This window comes from Dermacentor silvarum, chromosome 11 (genome assembly GCF_013339745.2).
Source record: "Dermacentor silvarum isolate Dsil-2018 chromosome 11, BIME_Dsil_1.4, whole genome shotgun sequence".
Taxonomy (NCBI): domain Eukaryota; kingdom Metazoa; phylum Arthropoda; class Arachnida; order Ixodida; family Ixodidae; genus Dermacentor; species Dermacentor silvarum.
Genome location: NC_051164.1, coordinates 34,558,127 through 34,585,896, shown reverse-complemented (window position 1 = coordinate 34,585,896; position 27,770 = coordinate 34,558,127).

The window sequence follows — 27,770 nt, the reverse complement described above, 5'->3', positions numbered from 1 at the left end:
ACGGAATAGGTCGAATTGAACGTACAATAGGAACACCAAGATCCAAGCAAGTGCACAAACAGGGTACAAGGCGCAAAGGGTTCAAGGTTCGCATCATACCACAAATGTCGTCTAGACAGTTAGGCATGGATACTGTCTCATCAAATAGCGCATTGTATTTCTGAATTGTGTTTTATGAAGAGGACAAAGGTTACTTAAGAACTCTAATGGGGTGCTTGTAGTATGTCCCTTTATCATTATAGTCTTTTAGCTTGGACATGTCATGGGGAGGGAAAATAAACAGATTTATCGATATAATGCAATCATTGTAAATATTGTAAATAAATTCATCTTAGCGCTTTTCGTCTTGAGCACAACGTTTTCCTGCCAAGTCTTCTTTGGATCTCAGAACCTGTGACGAGAAAGTTGTAATTACGACTTACGATAGTTTCCGCGCGTTTCCGAACTTTTCCAATTGATACCTTATTATTGTTGCGGAGGGATCGCAGGAAACACACGATTGCAGAACTCGCAAAGTGAATGCTTTCTTTTAACATGCAGGGCGTCTTGATTTGTATTTGAAACATGCGTGATAGGCGGCAGGTATTTTTCATTATGATTTTTCTGTGTGAACAGTCTAATCTAGTTCAGGCATGACATGTGATATACATGTATTTTACCTTATAAATTTTTGTTACTAATTTTCTAGTTAGGAAGTGCGATTCTTCAAGTATTTGCCTCTTCTTCGTGAACTGAATGTGGCAACGTTTCCTTGTGCTTATATGCATTGCGCACGTCTCACACCAGCTACAAATATCAATTATTCTCAATTTTACAAATCTTTATTATTCGAAATGTACACTTGTCATTTGAGTAACAGGTATTTTGCGTAAAAATGTATTAGGCGCTTGTTGTATCAAGAGAACTTATAGCTGTGGTCCCAGTTTTTTCACTCTTTAGGCATAACAGACACGCGAATGGCGAGCGACGATCTCGATGCTATTTGGACCTGTATGCCACAAATACGACTGAACACTAGCAGAACATTCCCGTTAATGCGCAGGAAAAGAAAGCAGGGAGGGGGACGCAAATTGGTTATGAGGGTACGAAATGAAACATCCGTACTTTCGGTTAGAGCCCCGACGTTTGCCGAAGCGTCCATCGTGTTGACAATAAACATTGTATGGGGGACAGTTGGCCTAAGGAAAATTCAAAATAGCTGTATAATCGCGGGATACATGCTTCCGCCAAGAGAATCACCAACCGTAATCGGCCTTACACATGTGCGCTTCCGACGCCATCTCTCGATGGCAACATAACCAATGACCGAGACACATGCCAGAAAAGTCTTCTTGACAAAAAAAAAACGGGATTTCATAAACAAAATGAACGCTTTTCAGGAAGTCAAATGTACATAAGGCTCACTTCGAAAACGCAATACTTTAACTCTTCAAAAAAGAAAGAAAGAAATCATTAGCTAAGCCCATCTGTGAAGGTGGATGAGCAGCGAAGCTGTTTAGCACACGACACAGATGTGACACAGAATTTACAACCCTGGTACGAACACATTTATTGTCTTCATCAGTGGTCACTGCGACGAAACAGAACATGACGTGCTCATGTTCGTATACGAACATGGTACATACGAACATGGTATGTTCGTATTCGTACGTTGCTCTTCACCTATAGGCGAAGAGCAACGCCCCTAAGAACAACAACGGCTGGAACGGCAATGAGAATGTCAGCGGCGTCGGCGGGCGGCACACACAACCGATGAAGATTGGGCACAAAACGCCAAGCGCATGCGGCAACCAGATAAGACGACGAACGTCGCGAACGGAGAACGCATCACAAAGACGCAGGTACATTCGCGCGGACGACTATCGCCGCCCGAGGAGCCGGAATAAAGTAGACATGCGCGAAGGGACCACCCCCCTAACGACGAGAAAGAGAGGGCGGTGAGAGCGCAGACTGGAGTTTTTGTTGACGCACTTGAAAATCTACGAATCCCTGTCCATAAACAGTTTTGCTGTAAACGGTGCTTTCTGGTGACCACTAACTATTCAAGTCGCAATGGTGGCGTTCTGATGCACCAAGACCTGCGAAGCACTATTACCCTGTCTGGCTCCTTATTGCCAAGCAATGACTCCCTCCGTTCGATAAAGCATAGCCATGCTTACAGGCTGACCATTTGGTGGTCCACTGTCACCGGCAGAAACTGGTTGTTTTTAACTCGCAGAAGGCAACTCTGTCGTCACAGCACAGAGTCGCGAGACATTTAGTATTCGCCCATCCTCCAAGGAAATCGACCAGCGCCCTATTGCTTTATGATCTTCAGAGGCGGGCCAAAGGTATGTGTAACTTTGGGCCTGGGTTACTTTTCTTCTCTCTTACATAGTGTGCGACTTTAAATTTTAGCTCTCGGAAGCCCTCTGTGGGTCGGTATACAATTTGCTTTTATTGCGATAGAAATTATATGCCCACTCTAGGCGCATTTCTGCCGTCGCCGTCGCCATGAGGTTCCGTGTAAAGTCCAAAGGCGATAAAACCGTCGCCGCGTGCCGTGTGCTGTATGTGCGAGTGAAAGCGTGTAAGGGTTAGCAGACGATCGTGGCTCAATCTGGCGCACGCAAGGAAGGGAAGAGGGAAAGACGCTTGATAATTTGGAAGTACCCTCACTCTATCAACTCTGCCGCCACCGCGCGCCCTTCTCGCCTCCTCCTCGCACCCTTGCGTGTCCCCTCCGCGGGAACCGTTTTACAGCGTAAGCGGTTATGGGCTCATTCCAATAGCCGTTTCGGTTCGCGATGATGCCGCCACCAATGGCGTATGCCGCCGTAACCGCTATCGCCGGAAATGCGAGAAAAAGTACCTGATTCCCGCCGGGATCGAGCCCGCGCTCACTGCGTGGGAGCCAGATACTCTACCACTGAGCCACGCAAGCGCTTGCTATCGGGCAGCGGAAAATGCCCTATAAGGCAAGCACACAGGGGCAGACGACCCGAGCCTCCACCCCACAGTATGGCGGCCCCATCTAGGTAAGGTGCCTGCAAACTCAGGGTGCGCAGGCGCAGACGAAGAGATGCGATTCAGACGCGGCGCGCAATCAACGCGATCCCGAGCTGCCGAACCTCCACCAGTATGGTGCGCTCTCTAGTTAAGATGCCTCAAACGCAGCGTGCCCGACATGCAAGTTTCAATTGTAAGTCTTTATGAGGCTCAGCAGACTGCTGTGCAGAGAGCATTACGAGCCGCAGCTCGCCCTTCGACGCCGGGCGGACAGTTCTGATCGTTCTCGTCAAAACAAGGCGAACAGACTGCCGTGAAGAGAGAATGTTGGGCGTGGTGTCCAAATTGGAGCTACTCTTGAGCCACTCCACCAGCTTACGCTGTGACTGTGCCGCATGTGCCGCGCAGGCCTGTGACTTTTTTCTTGAAGTATTGTTCCCTTGTAAGGCTATTGAACGATATCTTTGTCTTTTGCATATCAATCTTCAACCCCATTCTTACACTTTCTTGGTTAAGGTCCTGAATCATTTGTTGTAATTCGTCCCCATTGTTGCTGAATAGGACGATGTCATCTGCAAACCGAAAGTTGCTGACACATTCCGCAAGTTCCGCCCTTGAAAAAGCACGGCACTTGCGTATGCTTGTGTTTTTCTTTTTCGTTGGCGCCATGTTTTTCCGTAGCTCGGCTGGCTCAGCCCAACGAAAGTTGCGCGCTGTGTTTCTTGTGGTGTTGTGTTGGCGCTATGCCGTGTTGTAGCACATATAGCTGCAGCATGAAGCCTGAAGATTATGCTTATGTAGTTTTTACGGTACTTCAAGGAAAGAGTGACGGCTTGCGCAAGAGCAGCGGCTGCACAACATTACCAAAAGAACTTAGTTCGCCCAAACAACGGTGTTGTTGGCGACGTAAGGCGCCTTTTTTATTGCTCGTATTAAAGCATGCCCTAACACTGCTTTTTTAAATTGTTCCGGCCTGCTTGTCATCTTTTTTGCTGCAACAACTTGGACGTTGCGTAAAAATGGGGTTGTCCTCAGTACGCTGAATATTCTGCTGGCACTCCTACAGCTCGCATGTGGTCACTATTATTGAGTCGGCAAGTACGGTACAATAGTTTCTGCTTTCCAGTACGTGCGAAGATAAAGCGTCTGGATTGCACTTTTAGGGACTTTTAGGATCCGTTGCCCCTTTTACTGAAAATCAAAATAGCGGCTTTTAGAGGAACCTTCTTTTTAAGCTTACTTCCATGTGTGCGTCAGTCACTTAATTACAATGTATGCAGGCCCCGAGAAATTTAATAGCAAGTATACCGCTACCTAGTTCACATTGCGTTTTTTTAGTTCATGAATTTGCTTGGAATTGGGCTACCACGCACACAAGAGTGCGTGACGACTGTTATTTAATTTTCACACGGAATCATGTACACAAGTTCACGGATATATACGTGAATATCCTGGCAAATATCTACAAGGATTGCGCAGAAACTTTGGATCTCCACAACAAATGTAGAAAGATACCTAAAAAGAAAGGGGTCAGGCAAGGAGACACAATCTCTCCAATGCTATTCACTGCTTGCTTAGAAGTATTCAAGCTCTTAGACTGGGAAGGTTTAGGAGTCACGATCAATGGCGAATGTGTCAGCAACCTTCGGTTTGCAGATGACATTGTCCTATTCAGCAACATTGGGGACGAATTACAACAAATTATTCAGGACCTTATACAAGAAAGTGTATGAATGCGGTTGAAGATTGATATGCAGAAGACAAAGATATTGTTCAACAGCCTGAAAAGGGAACAAAAATTCAGGATTGCCAGTCAGCCTCTAGAGTCTCCAAATGAGTACGCTTGTCTAGGCCAATTCAGTGACAGGGGACCCTGATCATGAGAAAGAAATATACAGGAGAATAAAATTGGGTTAGAGTGCATACGGCAGGCAAGGCCAAATCATGAATGGGCGCTTACCACTGTCGTTGAAAAGAAAATTGTTCAATCCTTGCATTCTACCGGTGCTAACATATGGGGCAAAAACTTGGAGGTTAACAAAAAAGCTCGAGAATAAGTTAAGAACCGCACAAAGAGCGATGGAACGAAAAATGTTAGGCCTAACGTTAAGAGAAAGGAAGAAAGCGGTGTGGATCGGAGAACATCTGGGAAGAGCCGATATTCTAGTTGACATTAAGTGGAAGAAATGGAGCTGGGCAGGCCATGTAATGCGTAGGAGGGATAAGCGGTGGACCATTAGAGTCACAGAATGGATACCAGGAGAAGGGAAGCACAGTCGAGGACGGCAGAAAACTAGGTGGGGTGATGAAGTTAGGAAATTTGCAGGCGCTAGTTGGAATCATCTGGCGCAAGACGGGTAAGTGGAGACCACAGGGGAGGCCTTTGTCCTGCAGGGGACATGAATAGGCTGATGATGATGATGACATGTACAGGTAATGGGCGGGGGGTGTTCGCATGATCGCGAACGCTCGCTCGCACTGAAATTGCGCAACCGTCCTATTTCGTCTACAGTTCACTGTGCAAAAGCTATTTTCAGATTCAGAAGACAACCACGACTACGGATGATACACCCGCGACTATGGGAGGGGAGACATATTGACACGTGCGCTAGTTTATCTTTCTCGGGTGACCGCGTTTTACCGTCTAACAAATGTTATCGCTCCGCGGAGGCCACTCTGTGCATGTATCGCATCTTTCTCGAATCTTATCGATGGTGCTATCCGCTGTCTGTTGTCACCGAACCTTGTTTAATCTGATTGCATGTATGCGCGACACGAATGGTGTTGTACACTTTCTAGAAACCACGCCGGTATCAGCGATTACTCAGGAACCTTCGATGACTCTTGTATAAAATCCGGCGCGCTTGACTCACTGATTAGATTTCGATGATCGCCGACTATGCTCGCCGCTATCGTTGTGCCTTGAGTGTAGCCGGTTTTTCTTGGCACAGGTCCGGCCAATAAAAATCAGTTTCGTAATTCACAGTTTTGGTGCATGTTTTTGACCGTCACTACCACTTTACAATATAGAGCTCCGCTGTAATAAAAAATACTACAAAAATGGGCCGTTTATCAAATAAAAAAACATTGTACTACGACATTATTCGCAAAATTGTGTGGTTATGCGATAACTGCGGAGCTGGGAAGGCAGAAAAGGGTCAAGAACGGGGCAGGCTCACATAGTACTTGAAAGTAAAATTGACATTTTTTTTCCTCGGGAATCAAACATATCCTTGGCGTTGAGAGAAATATTGCTATGAAGCTTTTGGAACGTGCCCATATATTGTTTTTTTAGTCCGCTTATTAAAGCTCGCAAACAGAGAAGCCAACACGCGGTATAATGTAAAAGCCGCGCAGGCGGTTCGAGTTCTAATTCTAGAAGTGCCACGTGTTTCGCTTGCCAGGCGGCAGGGAAACGTGACTCGCGACACTAGCGACTAATTCATTATAAGAAGGCACGCTGAATGTAATACCTGAGGTCCTCATGCGCGCACAGGCAAGAAAAAAATTCAAGGGGAACTTAGTTATCCTTAAGTGGATGAATGCGAAAGCACTGCAACCACCGCGCGATGCCTATATATGCTAATTCGGTCGTCTTAATTATTTGCCTGAACACCAAACTCTACCTTAATTAGCCTTGCCTTAATTAGATTCACCTTAATTAACACCAAAGGTTTCTACCTTCGGTTCGACTCCCAACAACGATCGTTGTTTCGAATGCCTTAATTAACTCTACCTAACTTAACTTCGACTTAACACCAAAGGTCATGGGTTGTAGTGCTTTAACTGTACCGTAATTAGCTTCACCTTGGCACCAACAGTCGTGGGCTCGATTGCCCTAATAGATGAAACCTAATGAAACCTGCTTTAATTAACTTTGCCTTAATTTATTCTGCCTTAATTAACTTTCCCGTAATTAACATGACCAACTACATCGATTGGCTCACTTGACATTTTGGATTATCGTGGTCATGTGAATGCTGACAACACCGCATTTTCCGCCTCATAAGCCATATAATGCTATCGCATTAAAAATCCAAACACAGAGGGATGTGCCACAGGAAATACTAGATCAGATGCACAAATGAAAGAGTTAAATTTTGTGGCAGAAAAAAAAAATCTGGAATATAGAACTCGCCTCAAAGGTCCTAATACATCAGTATGCCCCAGTCATACGGCTTTAAGAAGAAACGAACTTCATCATAGACGTTTTCTTCAGCACTATCGATGCTGTTGTCACCATTTGTCAGGATTTTCTACACCACTGGTGCGCGCAACTGGCCCAAAATCATGCGTCTCTATCGAATGCAGCGGCCCGTCCGCGGGAGCCAAGGAGAAAATGCGTGCACTGTGCAGCGCACGCACGCGGCGCGCGAGGAGAATCAAGGAGCAAAGCGCCGTGGGGAGGAGAGTGTCGGTTCTTTGAAATTCTCAAGGGGCTTCAGGAAGAGGGAAGGAAGCGCGCCGTCTACCAGTCGCACGAAACGCTCCGGAGGTAGGGTCGGGAGGGAGGGGGGGGGGCAACTTTCTACCACACCGAATGCGCCTAGTTTAGTGAGCTTGCCGTGAGACGGGCATGGTTTAACATGCCGAGAATGAATCGGCTCAAAAATTAGGGTGTCATGCTCCTTTTAAGCCGGTACATAAAACTATAAACTGTTCGGGGCTGTTACATTGATATTTACTGATATGAACTAAGAGTCAGTGACGCTCACATATAAACATCTGCTAAAGCTGTCGGCAGTCGTTAACAATATATAGGCGTCTAAACTTCTAAGCAATAAGGAAATAAACTAGGAGGGAGCAATGCGTCAAGCAGCCAGCCCATGAAGCCATTCTCTTCGATTTTCGAAATTTTGGGGTTTTACATGCTAGAAACCGAAGTTGAGGAGGCATCATTATATTGTCGTATTATTTTCACCACATGGAGTCCTTTCAAATTAAACCGGAGCTTTCCCCCCCTCGGGGTGTCGGCCCAATGCATGAACTCCGAGACTCGACGTTTTGGCCGAGGGTGCTTCGTTATAAGCAGTTTTTGATAGCTGCGGCACTTTTTCGACTGCCATACCGTAGATCTGGCTGCAGAGCGGGATCGCTAAACGCTGCCGAGTGTGCGCTTAGACGTGTACATCATGCGTTGCGCCAACTCGCGTGGCGTCAATCCAGTTGTGCAATGCTCCCTCCTGCCTGTTTACTCCCTTAATGGCCCTAGCAATGTGAAGCGTTGTGGCAAGTATACGAAGCTAAACTACTATATGCGCAAACAACGATTTCAATGAGCACACGATGTAAATGCCGAAACACTCACTTTCTTCCACAGAGTGTCCTCGTCCTCAAATAGGAAAACTAGAGATGGCAGATTTTCCGCTAACGCCATGCTGATGTCCGGGTGCACTAGGCTACGAGTTGAATCCGCATTTATTTTACATGGCTGCAAAAAAAGAAACAGCGTAAGGGTATGCGTATATGTCATATCAGTCGTATCTATAATATGAACAGCACTGTAAATATTGCGGGCCTGCGAGCAGTACAGGAGTTGCCTTTGCCGTGCTGTCATTCAGTGTCTGTGCGCACGAGCACGGTTTGGACTTTGCTTGGAGCAGTCTTCTCTTAAGAGACACCGAAATCGAGTGAGTCAAAAGAGCAAAGCGTTGCTGCAAAATGCAATATATCTTTTAAGCTGTCATAAAAGTGCCAATTCCGATGAAAGCCGGCAAGGAACTGTGTCAATAACGATTCCATATAGTTAAAAACCACGCTTGCACCCTATAAGTGAAGAGCCACTGAACTGCCAATTATATTTAATATATCTCTCAAATAAACATACGCATTTCGGACACAACGATATGACAATATATTCTGACGATTATCAGCATTCAATGCGCTAGGGTCGAACTGAACTCATATAACTCATAGCAGGTATGATCGAGCCAAACAGAAATTTAGGCGTAAGCTCTATGATTACCTACTGTACGCGACTGCGACTGGCCAGCAATGGCTGGTCGACCATGCCGAGGCGGTGGCTGCTACCTATGGGGCCCCGGACTAAGGGCTCCACCTTCGAGGCACAACTGATCACGATATTTTAATAAAGTTTATTCTCTCTCTACTGAAGTGAAGAGTGCAAATCACGCCTATCAAATATAAATATTGCAATGGATTCACAGGCAAACAATGAAGGTTAAGTGATTAACAGCGCGCCAAGGAAAGCCTGGGCTTGGGGAGGATGTCTCGACAAAAATACTTTTCCTTAGTAAGGACAAAAACTGCATTTCTAGGCAGCGTTTCTATATACAGATGATTTTTGTACCAAAAGCGAGATGTACAAAAGGGTGCGAAGGAGTAAAGTAGGGCTGAAAAAATGGCAAATATCCAAAGTGGGCTACAATGGAGTCAGGTCTGAATGTGTTCCCAAGGACGGCAGTTTTTATTGTGCCATGACTGGGGCTGGGGAGGTGGCGTGTTCAACCTTCGCTCGCCTAATAAACCGATCATTTACAAACCTTCCAGTCCTTTACCCTCAGCTTTCTCTTTCCTACATTTAGGACCATGAAGAAGCGTTTTGGATTGTACTTCAAGGTGGTCGCCGATTAAGTGAATTTTGCGTAATTCTTATATCAGTCACCTAGCACGATGAATCGAAGGAAACACTGATTCCAGGAACAGATAAACTTACCACGACGTCAAAGTTCGTCGTAAAGAACAGGTCGCATTCGGTGTAGACCATTGCAAAATGCACAGCGTTTCGTTTGACATCATCCTGTGTCCTATTGTATACCAGTGTGGCCAACTCGAATGAGAGGCCGGTCTTAACCTTCAAGTTATTGTAGCGGTGTTGTTTCGACATCAGCCTTGCCTGCCTCCTCTGTGGATAAAATACAAGCACCAAAGTCAGCGGTGTTTTCGAAGAACAAGTTAAATTCTTAAATAGCGCTTCCCGTAATCACGATCTCATTATGAGGCACGTTGTAATGGAAGGGTCAGGATTAATTTCGACTCTCTGAGGTTCTTCGCCGTGTTTTTGCCGTTCGGGCTCATCGAAAAGCAGATACGATGGCATGGTTCCAACCCGCGACCTAACCAATGCAACGCCAAAACCACTAATGCCAAAACGGCTGGTTAAGCATGCATATTTATTTATTTATTTACAATACCCTCAGGGCCAGTGAAGGCATTGAAGAGGGGAGTGGATTAACAAACGAGATAAAATAAACACAACTGAATTGTTTGCGCGGGTGAAAATAGCAAAGACAGAAAAAAACAATGCAGTAAGAGTAGAACTTGTTGCTGGGCGAGTTGGTTGACATCTGAGGAAAGCATGGTTGCGCGAACAGGAAAATAAAGACATGGAAAGAAAAGTAGGAAACGATAGGTGAGCGCCTGACCTATCGTTTCCTACTTTTCTTTCCATGTCTTTCTTTTCCTGATCACGCAACCATGCTTTCCTCAACTGCAGTAAGAATTCACACAGCAACGCAGTAATCCTGCCGTTATATAATATTAGCTAAAGCGCTACGAAAAAGTGAGTTATCGTTGATGGACACAATATTGGCGGGAAGGTGGTTCCATTCAGTGGATGTTCGAGGCATGAAAGACTGCAAGAAAGTGTAAGTGTTAGACCTATCGATGGCAACTTTATGATGGTGATCCATGCGATGTGATAAGTAATGAGGTCGAAGAACGAAATCGTTGCTCAGCGTAGAATGATGATACAGCTTGTGAAACAGTACTAAACGTGATATTTTGCGGCGTCACGATAATGATGGAAGCTGAAGGTCGGACTTCATGGCTGTAATGCTTACGGCTCGGCTATAGTTAGAATTAATAAGACGAACAGAGTTATTCTGTACAAGTTCAATGGCGCTAATTAGTTTTTCGTGACATGGATCTCATACAGATGACGCATACTCCAATTTTGGACGAATTAGAGTCTTGTACAGCAATAGCTTCAAAGAAGATGGAGCGCTGGAAAAGTTACGGCGTAGATAACCAAGCATGCGGTTTGCGTTTTTAATTACGTATTCAATATTGGTTGTCCAAGTGAGGTTGCATGAAATAAATAACCCCAGGTACTTATATGAACGTACTGATTCTAAAAGAACATTATTCAAATAGTATACATGCGGGGTATTATTAATCCTGGCTACATGCATAGTTTTACACTTACTAATGTTAAGTTTCATTAACCAAAGTTCACACCAGTTAGCAATCGCAGTAAGATCAGTCTGAAGAGAGTTAAAGTCGTCAGAACCTTTAATTTCGCGGAAAATAACACAGTCATCGGCAAAGAGGTGAATGTTAGAAGATATTTGAGAGGGGAGGTCATTAATGTAAATTAAAAAGAGTAATGGACCAAGTACAGATCCCTAAGGTACACCAGAGTGCACCTCAGTAAGTGAAGAGTTGTGACCGTTAACTGAGACAAATTGCGAACGATTAGTAAGAAAGCATTCAATCCATTTTAAAACATTAGACTCAATGTTAATATGACTAAGTTTATGAAGTAGTAGTTTATGGCAAACCTTGTCGAAAGCTTTGGCTAAATCTAAAGATATGCAATCGACGAGTGATGATTGGTCGAGAATGCGATGAAGTTTATGTGTGAAAGATACGAGTTGATTTTCAAATGAGTATGACTTACGGAATCCATGTTGTGCAGGTGTAGAGAACAAGTTAGATTCAAGGAATTCTGTCAACGCTTTAAAGATTATATGTTCCAGTAACTTACAGCATGTACTTGTTAGAGAGATCACCCGCCGTGGTTGCTCAGTGGCTATGGTGTTGGGCTGCTGAGCACGAGGTCGCGGGATCGAATCCCGGCCACGGCGGCCGCATTTCGATGGAGGCGAAATGCGAAAACACCCGTGTACTTAGATTTAGGTGCACGTTAAAGAACCCCAGGTGGTCGAAATTTCCGGAGTCCCCCACTATGGCGTGCCTCATAATCAAAACTGGTTTTGGAACGTAAAACCCTATAATATTATTATTGTTAGAGAGATGGGGCGATAATTAATGGCCATGGCTTTGCTGCCTGACTTGTGAAGAGGAACCACCTTCCCAATCTTCCGTTGTAAAGGTAAAGTACATATGTCAAGAGATTGCTGAAATACCTTCGCTAATATGATGGAACTATATGCGGACGTAATTTTTCAAAAATTTTGCATTGACAGAGTCAAAACCGGGAGAAGAGTGATAGTCGAGATTTTCAATACGTTTAGCAACACCACCAACGTCTATGACAATGAGGAACATGATCGGGTAGTCATAATTCTGTGATTCAGGAAGGTGAGAACTAGGAGCAAGGTAAAAATTTTGGAGGAAAGTATCGTTTAATAAAGTTGGGCATTCTTCGTTAGAAACTTGTTCGCCAGAGGAGCCCTGTAAAGTAATTAAATTATCCGAAGAAGGGTTAACTACGCGCCAGAATTTACGGACGTTTGTTTTCAACATAGATGGCAAGGAATTAGATAGGAAATAATGCTTTGCGCTTTTTAAAGCAGTTATGTACGCGGAAGAAGCTAGTTTGTATATCATCCAACGCGAGTTAGTAGGGCATGCCCTAGCTGCTCGATAGAAGCGTTTTTTTCTGTTAGAAAGGCGTCTGATATGTGCGTTATACCAAGGGGCGTGAGAATTGGAAGTGATGGTGCGGCTTGGAACGTATCTATCAGTCACATCTTTTACTTTGGATGCAAAGCTATCCCGGTTAGTCTGAAGAGTACGGCGGTGAAAGTTAGTCAAAAACGTGTCTAAAAAGGCAGATAATTCGCTATTGATAGCTTCGAAGTTGGCTTTCTTATAATCTAGAATTAGTTTTCATTTTTTATTTGGCTTAGCTAGCTAGGGCAAACCACTCCGAGGTTGAAGTTTAGTAACGAATGATCGCTTATACTCGATGGAAAGGTCATATCTGAAGCGAGATTAGGTCGATTAGTTAGAACTAAATCTAGGGTATTTGCTCCATGGAAGGCGACTCTAGTAGGACGTGTTACCAATTGTGATAAAGAGAAAACAGAACAAACGTCTAGAAATTCTTTAGCTTGGGTTGAACAGGGTAATATGGTAGTAAAATCATTGGTCCAAGTAATGTTCGGAAAATTAAAATCGCTCAGCAAGAACAAGGATGATGAAGGATATAGTGTACAGTCAGTGTTAATGAAGTCGTGAAGGTCGTTAATAAAGGTAGAATTGGTAGAAAGGTAGAACACGGGATATGAAGGGGAGCGGTAACTTGCGCTGAAAATCACTTTGACATGACCTAAAGTTATTAAAGACCAGCCTATTTTTAGATTAGTGTCGATTGTGATGCGTAATGAAGGAATGTTGCTTAAAATAGCAAGAAGGACGCCCCCTCCACGGCGGTCATTTCGATCACAGCGGTAAATCGTGAAGGCACCTGCATCGTGGAAAATCTCAGAATCTTTTATATGTTCCGGAAGCCATGTCTCAGTCAGTGCGACTATGTTTGCAGAACAAGAGTCAATTGCTGATGATATGGAATGAAATTTATTAACCACACTTCTAATATTAGTAAAAAGAACAGAAACAGGAGCTGCTGTTGAATGACCACTACCCCTCTCGTTCACCTATGTAGAAGCCCGATTAGACGAGGCAGCATCGGTACTAACGGTGCTTCCATTTGACTTGCTTTCGTTAACGCTGTTGGAAACGGGGTTATAAGTGTAGCATTTGTGATTTAGAAGCAGTTTATTGTACCGCAATTTAAATTTTGGAGAGCCTTCCTGACTGTTGCCAAATTCCGTAAGTTTTCTACGTGCGAGACGGCTAGAGGCCGAGAAATCTTCACTAACATTGATGTCGTTAACCTTGAACTCGCTGCGCATAGAAAATATTTTTTCTTTTATTTTGGAGTTGCCCAACTTAACAATGACCGGGCGGCACTTATCAGGCGAAAAAGAACCGAGTCGATGCGCGCGATGAATTGAGTCTGCGGAAAAGGTGTCTAGTGCCGATTTTGAAAACGATGTTACCTTAAATTCCGTTTCCTGCCAAGATTCCTTAGCGTCTGGAATACCATGAAAGATTAGATTGTCTCGTTGTGATCGGTCTTCTAGTTCATCGAGGCACAATTGCAAGTTGGTATTTTGCGCTGATAGATTATGTACATAAGTCTCAATAGCATGAAAATTCTCGACCACTTTAGTTTTTTCTCCTAGATCGTCTATTCTTTTATGAATTCTGGTGATTTTGGTTTCCACACTCTTCTGAATATTCTTAATAGCATTGATAACTGCGGCAAGTTCAACGTCATTTTATGAAGTTTGCAGAAAACGAGTGTGTACATCTTTTACTAAGCGAAAAAGAGTGTTCATTGGCTCAGCAGTGAGTCGATTTCCCCAAGTGATTCAGATCGCGTGTTGGGACCAGTGTTGGATTCAATGTCCCCAGAGCACAGTAATAAGAGCGCCATAGAAAAACACTCGCTAAACGTTTCACACAACACTCGTGATCACGGGAACAGTAAAAGAAAGGGGTCATCGCATTTCCTTGCAAATAATGGAAAGGTTGCACACACCTGCATCATACAAGGATGGGCGTTAGGTATCATGCTGCAAGATCTGCTCCCGTGCCCACTGAAGATGTAGTTCACAGGCGGTCCACTTATATCTGTCGTCGAAGGTGATGCCATGGTTGATGCGGCTGGCAGTCTGTAGGCGAGCACCGCCAAGGAAATCGGGCTGAGGGAGATCACTGCATCGTTGCTATCTTCGGTGGCGTTCGATGCTCCGAGAGGCGTTGAACACGTGTCGAAAAACAGGATGACGTTGACGGCCAAATCGCGAAGAGCGCAAGCAGAACCTGCACCGTACAAGGAGCGTGAGGCATCATGCTGCAAGATCTGCTCCCGTGCCCACTGAAGGTGTAGTTCACAGGCGGTCCACTTATATCTGTCGTAGAGGATGATGCCATGGTTGATGCGGCTGGCAGTCTGTAGGTGAGCACCGCCAAGGAAATCGAGCTGAGGAAGAGCACTGCATCGTTGTTATCTTCGGTGGCGTTCGATGCTCCGAGAGGCGTTGAACACGTGTCGAAAAACAGGATGACGTTGACGGCCAAATCGCGAAGAGCGCAAGCAGAACCTGCACCGTACAAGGAGCGTTAGGCATCATGCTGCAAGATCTGCTCCCGTGCCCACTGAAGGTGTAGTTCACAGGCGGTCCACTTATATCTGTCGTCGAAGGTGATGCCATGGTTGATGCGGCTGGCAGTCTGTAGGCGAGCACCGCCAAGGAAATCGGGCTGAGGAAGGGCACTGCATCGTTGTTATCTTCGGTGGCGTTCGATGCTCCGAGAGGCGTTGAACACGTGTCGAAAAACAGGATGACGTTGACGGCCAAATCGCGAAGAGCGCAAGCAGAACCTGCACCGTACAAGGAGCGTGAGGCATCATGCTGCAAGATCTGCTCCCGTGCCCACTGAAGGTGTAGTTCACAGGCGGTCCACTTATATCTGTCGTCGAAGGTGATGCCATGGTTGATGCGGCTGGCAGTCTGTAGGCGAGCACCGCCAAGGAAATCGGGCTGAGGAAGATCACTGCATCGTTGCTATCTTCGGTGGCGTTCGATGCTCCGAGAGGCGTTGAACACGTGTCGAAAAACAGGATGACGTTGACGGCCAAATCGCGAAGAGCGCAAGCAGAACCTGCACCGTACAAGGAGCGTTAGGCATTATGCTGCAAGGTCCGCTCCCGTGCCCACTGAAGGTGTAGTTGACAGGCAGTCCACTTATATCTGTCGTCGAAGGTGATGCCATGGTTGATGCGGCTGGCAGTCTGTAGGCGAGCACCGCCAAGGAAATCGGGCTGAGGAAGATCACCGCATCGTTGCTATCTTCGGTGGTGTTAAATGCTCCGAGAGGCGTTGAACATGTGTCGAAACACAGGATGACGTTGACGGCCAAATCGCGAAGAGCGCAAGCAGAACCTGCATCGTACAAGGAGCTTTAGGCATTATGCTGCAAGATCTGCTCCCGTGCCCATTGAAGGTGTAATTCACAGGCGGTCCACTTATATCTGTCGTCGAAGGTGATGCCATGGTTGATGCGGCTGGCAGTCTGTAGGCGAGCACCGCCAAGGAAATCGGGCTGAGGAAGATCACTGCATCGTTGCTATCTTCGGTGGCGTTCGATGCTCCGAGAGGCGTTGAACACGTGTCGAAAAACAGGATGACGTTGACGGCCAAATCGCGAAGAGCGCAAGCAGAACCTGCACCGTACAAGGAGCGTTAGGCATTATGCTGCAAGGTCTGCTCCCGTGCCCACTGAAGGTGTAGTTCACAGGCGGTCCACTTATATCTGTCGTCGAAGGTGATGCCGTGGTTGATGCGGCTGGCAGTCTGTAGGCGAGCACCGCCAAGGAAATCGGGCTGAGGAAGATCACTGCATCGTTGCTATCTTCGGTGGCGTTAAATGCTCCGAGAGGCGTTGAACATGTGTCGAAACACAGGATGACGTTGACGGCCAAATCGCGAAGAGCGCAAGCAGAACCTGCACCGTACAAGGAGCGTTAGGCATTATGCTGCAAGATCTGCTCCCGTGCCCACTGAAAGTGTAGTTCACAGGCGGTCCACTTATATCTGTCGTCGAAGGTGATGCCATGGTTGATGCGGCTGGCAGTCTGTAGGCGAGCACCGCCAAGGAAATCGGGCTGAGGAAGATCACTGCATCGTTGCTATCTTCGGTGGCGTTAAATGCTCCGAGAGGCGTTGAACATGTGTCGAAACACAGGATGACGTTGACGGCCAAATCGCAAAGAGCGCAAGCAGAACCTGCACCGTACAAGGAGCGTTAGGCATTATGCTGCAAGATCTGCTCCCGTGTCCACTGAAGGTGTAGTTGACAGGCAGTCCACTTATATCTGTCGTCGAAGGTGATGCCATGGTTGATGCGGCTGGCAGTCTGTAGGCGAGCACCGCCAAGGAAATCGGGCTGAGGAAGATCACTGCATCGTTGCTATCTTCGGTGGCGTTAAATGCTCCGAGAGGCGTTGAACATGTGTCGAAACACAGGATGACGTTGACGGCCAAATCGCGAAGAGCGCAAGCAGAACCTGCATCGTACAAGGAGCGTGAGGCATCATGCTGCAAGATCTGCTCCCGTGCCCACTGAAGGTGTAGTTCACAGGCGGTCCACTTATATCTGTCGTCGAAGGTGATGCCATGGTTGATGCGGCTGGCAGTCTGTAGGCGAGCACCGCCAAGGAAATCGGGCTGAGGAAGATCACTGCATCGTTGCTATCTTCGGTGGCGTTCGATGCTCCGAGAGGCGTTGAACACGTGTCGAAAAACAGGATGACGTTGACGGCCAAATCGCGAAAGCGCAAGCAGAACCTGCACCGTACAAGGAGCGTTAGGCATTATGCTGCAAGGTCTGCTCCCGTGCCCACTGAAGGTGTAGTTCACAGGCGGTCCACTTATATCTGTCGTCGAAGGTGATGCCATGGTTGATGCGGCTGGCAGTCTGTAGGCGAGCACCGCCAAGGAAATCGGGCTGAGGAAGATCACTGCATCGTTGCTATCTTCGGTGGCGTTAAATGCTCCGAGAGGCGTTGAACATGTGTCGAAACACAGGATGACGTTGACGGCCAAATCGCGAAGAGCGCAAGCAGAACCTGCACCGTACAAGGAGCGTTAGGCATTATGCTGCAAGATCTGCTCCCGTGCCCACTGAAGGTGTAGTTCACAGGCGGTCCACTTATATCTGTCGTCGAAGGTGATGCCATGGTTGATGCGGCTGGCAGTCTGTAGGCGAGCACCGCCAAGGAAATCGGGCTGAGGAAGATCACTGCATCGTTGCTATCTTCGGTGGCGTTAAATGCTCCGAGAGGCGTTGAACATGTGTCGAAACACAGGATGACGTTGACGGCCAAATCGCGAAGAGCGCAAGCAGAAACTGCACCGTACAAGGAGCGTGAGGCATCATGCTGCAAGATCTGCTCCCGTGCCCACTGAAGGTGTAGTTCACAGGCGGTCCACTTATATCTGTCGTCGAAGGTGATGCCATGGTTGATGCGGCTGGCAGTCTGTAGGCGAGCACCGCCAAGGAAATCGGGCTGAGGAAGATCACTGCATCGTTGCTATCTTCGGTGGCGTTCGATGCTCCGAGAGGCGTTGAACACGTGTCGAAAAACAGGATGACGTTGACGGCCAAATCGCGAAGAGCGCAAGCAGAACCTGCACCGTACAAGGAGCGTTAGGCATTATGCTGCAAGGTCTGCTCCCGTGCCCACTGAAGGTGTAGTTCACAGGCGGTCCACTTATATCTGTCGTCGAAGGTGATGCCATGGTTGATGCGGCTGGCAGTCTGTAGGCGAGCACCGCCAAGGAAATCGGGCTGAGGAAGATCACTGCATCGTTGCTATCTTCGGTGGCGTTAAATGCTCCGAGAGGCGTTGAACATGTGTCGAAACACAGGATGACGTTGACGGCCAAATCGCGAAGAGCGCAAGCAGAACCTGCACCGTACAAGGAGCTTTAGGCATTATGCTGCAAGATCTGCTCCCGTGCCCACTGAAGGTGTAGTTCACAGGTGGTCCACTTATATCTGTCGTCGAAGGTGATGCCATGGTTGATGCGGCTGGCAGTCTGTAGGCGAGCACCGCCAAGGAAATCGGGCTGAGGAAGATCACTGCATCGTTGCTATCTTCGGTGGCGTTAAATGCTCCGAGAGGCGTTGAACATGTGTCGAAACACAGGATGACGTTGACGGCCAAATCGCGAAGAGCGCAAGCAGAACCTGCACCGTACAAGGAGCTTTAGGCATTATGCTGCAAGATCTGCTCCCGTGCCCACTGAAGGTGTAGTTCACAGGTGGTCCACTTATATCTGTCGTCGAAGGTGATGCCATGGTTGATGCGGCTGGCAGTCTGTAGGCGAGCACCGCCAAGGAAATCGGGCTGAGGAAGGGCACTGCATCGTTGCTATCTTCGGTGGCGTTAAATGCTCCGAGAGGCGTTGAACATGTGTCGAAACACAGGATGACGTTGACGGCCAAATCGCGAAGAGCGCAAGCAGAACCTGCATCGTACAAGGAGCTTTAGGCATTATGCTGCAAGGTCTGCTCCCGTGCCCACTGAAGGTGTAGTTGACAGGCAGTGCACTTATATCTGTCGTCGAAGGTGATGCCATGGTTGGTGCGGCTGGCAGTCTGTAGGCGAGCACCGCAAAGAAAATCGGGCTGAGGAAGGGCACTGCATCGTTGTTATCTTCGGTGGCGTTCGATGCACTGAGAGGTGTTGAAACACGTGTCGAAACACAGGATGACGTTGACGGCCAAATCGCGAAGAGCGCAAGCAGAACCTGCATCGTACAAGGATGAGCGTTAGGCATCATGCTCCAAGGTCCACTCCCGTGCCCACTCAGGAGTTGTCGGAGATGTTTTCAGGAGTTGTCCGCTGGCTAAGACCCAAATCAATTCGGCGACTTGAGCTTTCGTGAACTATGTTTTCAACGGAGAACTGGATAGTTCAGTCTGTATTTGTAATAGACTTAACATGGTGACTGCGTCGCTAATGCAACGAAGTTGCAGACTTCGCTCTAAATGGTTAAGCATGTCGTAAAGACAGGAGTGTTAGCGTCATTACCTGAAACGTATCATAGACTTTTCGAAATGCTTGGTATCTGTGCTATGATAAAGGCTGTTGAGTCATGATTGAACACCCAACAGAGGATTCAGCTGAAAATCCTGCTAGCTATTACAAGTATTAGTGATGCGTATTTAACACATCAAAGTAGAGGCTAAATTTGTACAGAACCAATGATTACTAGTCAGGCAGGTTGGAGCACTTTATCACGACGCACACTGAAGCAAATTCAAATGTCGGAGCACCTCTACCATGCTCCCAACATTTATGTTTACGCATGGGATATAAAACGTGATCAGGAGATGTTAATGCCTTCTCGCCTAAGCACGTCATTAGAGCGTCAGGTATAATGCACACATTGCGCATTTGTGCACAATGAATAAGTGTGCCTTAAAGAGGGAGTGGACACACCGCTGTTACGTTTACGTTGTCATTGTCTTGCTGTGCTCAGACTATCGGCCTCATAACGACTATAGCGTGTAGCACACAAGGGGCCATATTATGTACAACTATTCCATTCTTATTTTATTCCAATCTCCAGACGTCAAATTTACGTAAGCTCCGATGAAAGCATCGGGTGTAGACACGCCGCGTTGTTTGCAAAACCCAATAAGACGCTCTCCTAGGTAATAGGAGGTCTCTTTAATTTGTTTTAAAAGCAAATAACTGTACTTCCTTGACAAGGTTTTTCAGGACTGATTGGCTAACAAGATTCGAAGAGAGAACAGAAGTGGTGAGGATTTCGGAGGGGCCGAGCTAGCGTAGTGAAAGTACATAACCGGATGAGGAGGGCGGCGCCAACGTCTGCGATTGGTCCGCTTCCCCATAATTAGTTTACAGTGTTCCGTTGCGCGGCGCCGCGCAACGGAAGATTAAAAACACAGCTAAAATGTCTCCTCAGCGGAGAAGAGTTGCCAGTCCCATGTCATATACGTGCCGGATGGGCTCGACAACGTTATATTTTAACGTAAGAACTTTTATTATACGCCGAGAAACCCATTCTCATCGGCAGCTCCGAGTAGCCAGTGAAAGAGTTCTTGAGGGGCAGCGAACTTTCATTCCATTCGGAACGCAGTTGTCTCTGGCTATCGTAAACAAAATCAGTTTTCCTCGGCATATTAATGCATCCTTGACGTGACGAGTGCACGTGGTGACTGCACTTTGACGTGGCGAGTGCTCTCGGGATTGCGGCGTCGCTTCACAGACAGGCGAAGTGGGCGCAAATATTAAAAAAAAACAATTATCAACACCGGATGGCTTATGGCGAAAAAATCGTAGATTCGGAAAAAACTTACTTTTCTTTTGTTCTGCGTAATATTTGATTATCAGTGCGGACATGTGGTATCATATGAAGAGTTTCCGCAACGTGACGGGACGGCGGCCGAAAATGTTTTATCAATCGTGGATGAACAGTAACGAATTTGGAATAGGAAAACTAATAGATTTAGCGCTTAGCGATCATGTTTTCAGTGATACAAAATGAAGCATCTTCTGTTGCTACGAAACTTACAATGCTTAAATTATGGTTGTATGGGTAGCGCTCCCGCTTTGTTACTGGTAATTGTGGGAATATCTTGCAACCTATGCGCTACGCCTAAGAGACGCGGGTATCGCACGAACCTTAGCACACTCTCTGTACAGGGACAGCGCAATGGCAACGGCTTAGTTGTCACGAAAGCGCATAGCTTTCTTTGGCAATTTCGTCTGCTTTCGTGCTGGTTGGCGGTCAAACATTTACCGCCGATGCAACAGCACGCGATTCTGCGCAACCGAATTGCGGGGCGTCTTCGTCTTCAAACGCCCGTTAGTTCTGCGACACACGTGCTGTCGCACGAGAGCTAAGGGACGTCTGAAGGTTTAGATGTTTGTCGGTCGTGGTGTTGTGGAGCGTTTCCCACAGTTTGTGCCGACGGTAGCCGGGTGCTTTCATCACCAAAGTACGCTGCGTTTCTCTTATCAAGATTACACGTTTTGTACTTCCAGCTGATCGCAGCTTTGCTTAGACCGACTACGACGACCGATATAAAAGCAAATGGTCTGAGTAGAGTATGTGACCTCGGTGAAGTAAACAACCAAACAAGTACAGGTGCACTGCTGTTGTCGTGACAACGTGTTGACATGTCTTCACATGCTGTCATCACAGTGGCGCTGTAATGAGCTCAATCGTACCGACACCAACATCGTCGTCACGCTACCATGTCATTTACCAAGATGTGTTTATGATAATTTGTGCTACCATCATCACACGTCGTTATTGACGTCAGCAGTATACTTGAGATGTATTGCTCTATTTGTTTTCTGAGGTTCCTATAAGCTATTCTCATATCTTTAAAATAACCTCCGCTGGATTCTGAACCAATGTTTCAGCAGTGATAAACATTATACGGTTCTCTCGCGGCTCTTAACCTAAATTTGCCTGCAGTCGAAATCATAAGCCTCTAAAACGTCCTGCAAATAAAGAATAATTTTTCCAAAACATGTGTGTCATTGGTTAACGAGATGTTCTATGACACCAGAACAGTTTTGTGCGAGTGGAGGTTAGCAAGGAATGGACATCGGCGCACGGGTGTTGAGGTAATCAAACAAACATTCATGCTGCTTCTTCAAAATGTAAACAAGGAACGACATGCTTGGCAGTGTATGCGCCGTTATTGATGTGATAATTAATAAATGTGAAGCACTCGCTGTGTCACGCAATGAATACTCTGTGCGCGCCGTAATGCGGTGTCAACACATTGCAGATGACATGCAGGCTATGGTAAATGCATGTGCAAACGCAATGATCAGGGGAACTGGGGGCGCTCGCTCTGTGTCGCAAATATATATTCCTCGTTCGCTTCCAAAGACTAAGGCTCGTCGTCAGAAGTTAGCAGTCTGATAGAATACATCAAATATTTATTCCGTCAAAATATAATGCCGATTGGGTCTGTAAATAAAGATAAGTTCAACGTGAAAACGAACGCGTTTTGCGTTAATGGCGGTCATTTACTTGAATGTGCCAACACGAAGCAAACATCCAACCAGTAAGTTTCAACTGGCAAATGCTCATATATATAAGAATCATATATTTTCCTTCGTGTTACACTGGATTGGTCAGTGGAAGGTGAGGAAGTTAATGCGACCGTTGATGCCAGAGGACGTATTCGGGATGCCGGACCTTTCATTTCCGGAGTGGAGCTACTCACCAGGTCGGGATACTTCCTTGCCAAAGCACTGTGTAAGACGCCCATGCGTGATGCGTCCCATACGGACGGTGGGGTACATTCACACTTACTGGGGCTGTGCAGCCACCCGACAGAGCTGATAGCGATGACAATGTCCGCGTTCGATTCCCTGCATTGAGTGGTGCATATTCTCACAATAAAGGTTTTTCTTGGACATAGACAAAAAAAAGTCAAGATGTTCTGCAGGTGTTTCAATGTGTGACAAAACTTTTTGCTGAGCTAGTTGGTTCATGAGCTATGGACAAAGGCTATGGCGCTAAGCAGACAAGGACGAAGTGAGACAGAAATGACATATACGTGCGCCAACTTCCAGCTGTTTATTCACCAGAAACAACGCGACTTTAACGATGAAACCTAAGTGCAAGTGATCACAGTAAAGATAACCTAACAAATGTGATAGCGGCTAACGACCACAGGTTTGTCAGTGATCATCAGAGTAGATAACATTGTATTTGCAGTGACCTCAGCAGAACTATCAAGGCGGGAACATAGGAACACGCGTGCATTACAGGCGCAAACAGAGTAGCTTTCTTGAATGACGTTTCTTTATAACTTATTGCAAGGTACGGCGTGGTAACGCGCTTGTTGCCTGCTCTTTTTAAAAGGAACACCTCAATCATCTTCATTTCAGTGCAGATTCTTGCTTTCCTTAGAAAGGTCTTTGGTCCAGGAGTTGCTCACCACGCCAGCGCCAGCAGTGGTCTGCCAATTGCCCGCTCCTGTTACAGCTGACCGCCATCCGGTGCTCTCTCACACGTTGCTTGAAGCATCGTCCCGTTTGGTCAACATAAACGCGGCTGTATCTTAGAGGAATATTGTAAACCACATCGCTAACAGAATCGGTGAAGCGCGTGGCGTGCTTCTTGGAGCATGTAGCCGATTGTTTACTCGCCATCAAAGGACAAATCTTGGCCAGATTGCATGGAGCGGAAAACACAATACGCACATTCTATCCGGTTGGTACCTTCTCTATATTGTTTGACAGCTCTTGTACGTACCGTATAACGTGCCCATTCATTTTCCTTTTGGCTCCTGCACTTTCGTTCCGTGGTTGATCTGCTTTCGCACACACCCGTAACAACGGAGGGAGGAAATAGAGCATCTTTAAGAGGGTAATCTGATTACTAAAAACTTTTAGCAAGAATGTGTTCGCATGACTTCATTAATGTCGAATTTAGGCATGTGTTAGCTATTCCCCTCTTGACCAGCTTAGATTGTAAGCTGCCAATTGGTTCAAGGTTTCTTTTTTAGTTCTTGGGTCATACTTCCAGCACCGCGTGGGCCTTCGTGAAACTAATATGAAGAGCCAGATATTGAGTTAAGGTATCATGTGGTCATTCCTTAGGCTTAATCTACTCCACCAGATACTGTCAAGTAGGCGCAAGATGGTCATCGACATATAATATATATATATATATATATATATATATATATATATATATATATATTTCCAAACTACATTACCACTGCTGATTTTGGCATTGTTGCGCTTGTCACTGGATGAAAGATAAATGTCGCACAAAAGTGGAGCTACAGAAGAGTAGTTTATTCTAATGTGTTAAATTTCATGGTTTCTCGTGAATAAACAGTTGGAAGTTGGTGCCTGTATGTGTCGTTTGTCTTATTTCTTCCTCGTCAGCCTAGCGCCGAACCCTTTATTCTTACTTCAATGTGTAATTTGAAAAAAAAAAAACTCGTGGTTATGTGGTTTCAATAAATTATGCTAAGGGCACCAACCATGTCCTCTTCTTACCACATTACATACTGTGACATTACCCTCATCGGAGGAAGCACCTTACTGGTGCGACTCACTGGTTCCAGAAATTAACGGTTTGAGCCGACTGACGTGGATGATGTCAGATAGAGGTGAAGGCACGGTAACATCCAGTGGAGACACTTCATATGGGACAGGCGTCACATGGCGGAGGATGCTATAAGAGCTGTAGTATCGCGAGAAGAGTTTCTCCGAAAGACCGACACGTCGAGACGGAGACCAAACTATAGCACAAGAGCATCTGGTTTGTATTCGACGTCGCGGTGGCGCTGATCGTAACGGTACTTCTGACATGTCTGTGAAGCAGAGAGACGAAGACGGGCAATCTGGCATGCCTGGGTCGCTGTGGTTATGACATTACGAGCGTACTCTGTCGATGAGTCGAGTGTGGTCGAAAGAAGAGTCTCAAAAAGCAAGGTCGGTTCACGGCTGTATAGAAGGTAGAAGGGCGAATAGCCAGCTGTGTCGTGGCGCGTGACACAAACGCAAACGTGACAAATGGTAGAGCAGTGTCCCAGTGTCGATGATTGGAGGAAACATACATCGCGAGCATGTCAGTTAGTGTCCGGTTTAGGCATTCAGTAAGGCCGTTAGTTTGAGGATGGTGGGCTGTAGTAAGCTTGTGTTTAGTAGCACAGGATTGAAGTAAGTCGTCGATGACTATGGCAAGAAAGTCTCGTCCGCGATCGGTGAGAAGTTGACGAGGTGCGCCGTGGTGTAAGATAACGTCGTGAAGCAAGAAGTCAGCAGCGTCTGTAGTGCAACTGGTGAGAAGGAGTCTTGTAATGGCATAGCGGGTGGTATAGTCCATAGCGACGGCAATCCACTTATTTCCGTCGTTTGATATAGGGAATGGTAGTATAGTCCATAGCGACGGCAATCCACTTATTTCCGTCGTTTTGTATAGGGAATGGTCCGAGAAGATCAACGCCAACGCGAAAAAAAGGGTCGGTCGATATGTCTAGAGGCTGCAGCAGACCAGCAGGATGTACAACTGGTCGGTTTCGGCGTTGACACGACTCGCACGTGGCGACATAGCGACGGACGGAGCGGTTGAGACGCGCCCAGAAAAATCATCGCTGAATTCGGTCATAGGTTCAAGAGACGCCAAGGTGTCCAGCAGTGGGAGCGTCATGCAGTTGCTGCAGTACCGTCTGCTGAAGATGAGACGGAATGACGATTAGCAGCTCGGGCCCGTCTGGGTGCATGTTGCAGCGATACAGGGTGTCATTTTGTAGGACGAACATGTGAAGGGATGGGTCAGACGGGTCATAGAGCAGGCATTCGATAAGCTGTCGTAACGATTCATCGCGTCGTTGTTCCGCTCCAATGTTTTTCAAGGCGGAAAGTGAGAGCACGCAGATTGGTGTTTCCAAAATCCACTAAATCGTTCGGTGCATCGACGGGGTGACAAGACAGGCAGTCGGCGTCCTGATTTGTAGACCACAGTGTATGTGTATTACTGAAGGTGGAGGGCCCAGTGACCGAGGCGTCCGGTGGGATCATTGAGGGAAGAAATCCAACAAAAGGTGTGCTGATCGGTTGTAACCGTGAATGGTTGATATGGGGTCGGAACATGCCCACAGCCCAAATGAGGGTGAGAGCATTCCCGCTCAGTAATCGCATAATTGCGCTCGAATGGGGAGGGGCGGCAGCTGGCGTACAAGCAACAACGCGGTTGTGCCCACGTTGGCGTTGGGCTAAAATTACGCCGATGCCGTATCCACTGGCGTCAGTCTGAATTTCTGTCGGAGCGGAGGCATCAAAATGGGCGAAAACAGGAGGTGTGGTGAGTAGCGTGATGAGGCGCGAGAATGAAATCGCTTGTGCAGAGCTCCAGCAGAAAGGAACGTCTTTCTTGAGGAGGTCAGTCAGGGGATGAGCAACAAGCGCGCAATTTTTCACAAACCGGCGGAAGTAAGAGAAAAGACCGATATAGCTGCGAACATCTTTGGCAGAGGTTCGTACAGGGAAATTCTGCACTGCACGAACTTTAGCGGCGTCGGGGAGAATGCCTGACGAATCGAGGAGATGTCCGAGCATGGTTGTTTGGCGGTGTCCGAAGTGACACTTGGACGAGTTTGGCGGCGCGAAACAGAGAAAGCACAGAGGAAAGTCGTTCAAGATGGGCCACAAAAGTTGGAGAGAATACGATGACGTCATCCAAGTAGCACAAGCAGATAGACCATTTCAATCCACGCAAGAGCATGTCCATCATACGTTCCAAGGTCGCCGGGGCATTGCATAGGCCGAAAGGCATTACCCTAAACTGATAGAGGCCGTCAGTTGTAACGAATGCGGTCTTCTCACCGTCCATTTCATACACAGCAATTTGCCAATATCCGGAGCGAAGGTCTATTGATGAAAAATAAGTGGCACCGTGGAGATAATCCCGAGCATCGTCGATCGTAGAAGCGGGTAGACATCTTTCTTGGTGATCTGGTTTAGATGACGATAGTCCACGCAGAATCGCCAGCTGTTGTCCTTCTTTTTGACGAGAACAACAGAGGAAGTCCACGGGCTAGAAGAGTGTTTAATAATCCCTTTGGCAAGCATTTTGTCAACTTCCTCTGGATAACCTGTCGCTCAGAGGGCGACACACGGTATGGGCGTCGGCGAACAGGTGCCGCATCACCGGTATTTATAGAATGCTTCACAACCATAGTTTGGCCCAAAGAGCGATCGTTCAGGTCGAAAATGTCAAACGTAAGACTCGAGGAGGTCACGGAGCTCTGCGGCGGATTGGGGGTCGAGGTCCGGCGCAATCATGTTTGCAATGTCGTCAGGCGGGGCAGATGCAGAAGGCGCAGAACGAGCACTGGTCGAAGATGTCACAACAGATAGAGCTGATATATGGCACTCGTGGGACGGTGACAACGTGGCAAGCGACATCCCTCGAGGAAGGACCTGAGGGCACTGGCCGAAATTTAGGATGGGAAGACAGGTCTGATTGGCCGCTACAGAAATGACGGTCTGTGGGAAGAAGACTGTTGGAAAGCAGGACTGAAGTCGCGGGAGTGAGGACATAGTCTCCGTCAGGAACAGGTGGACAGGCGAAAACGGTGATGCAGGTTGCTGCTTGGTGGACCAGACGAACAAAATCCGCAGAACAAAGCTGAGTTGGGACTTGAGCAGGACGGTCAATTGAAAGGGGTAGGTCAAGTTGGACAACACCGGCTGAACA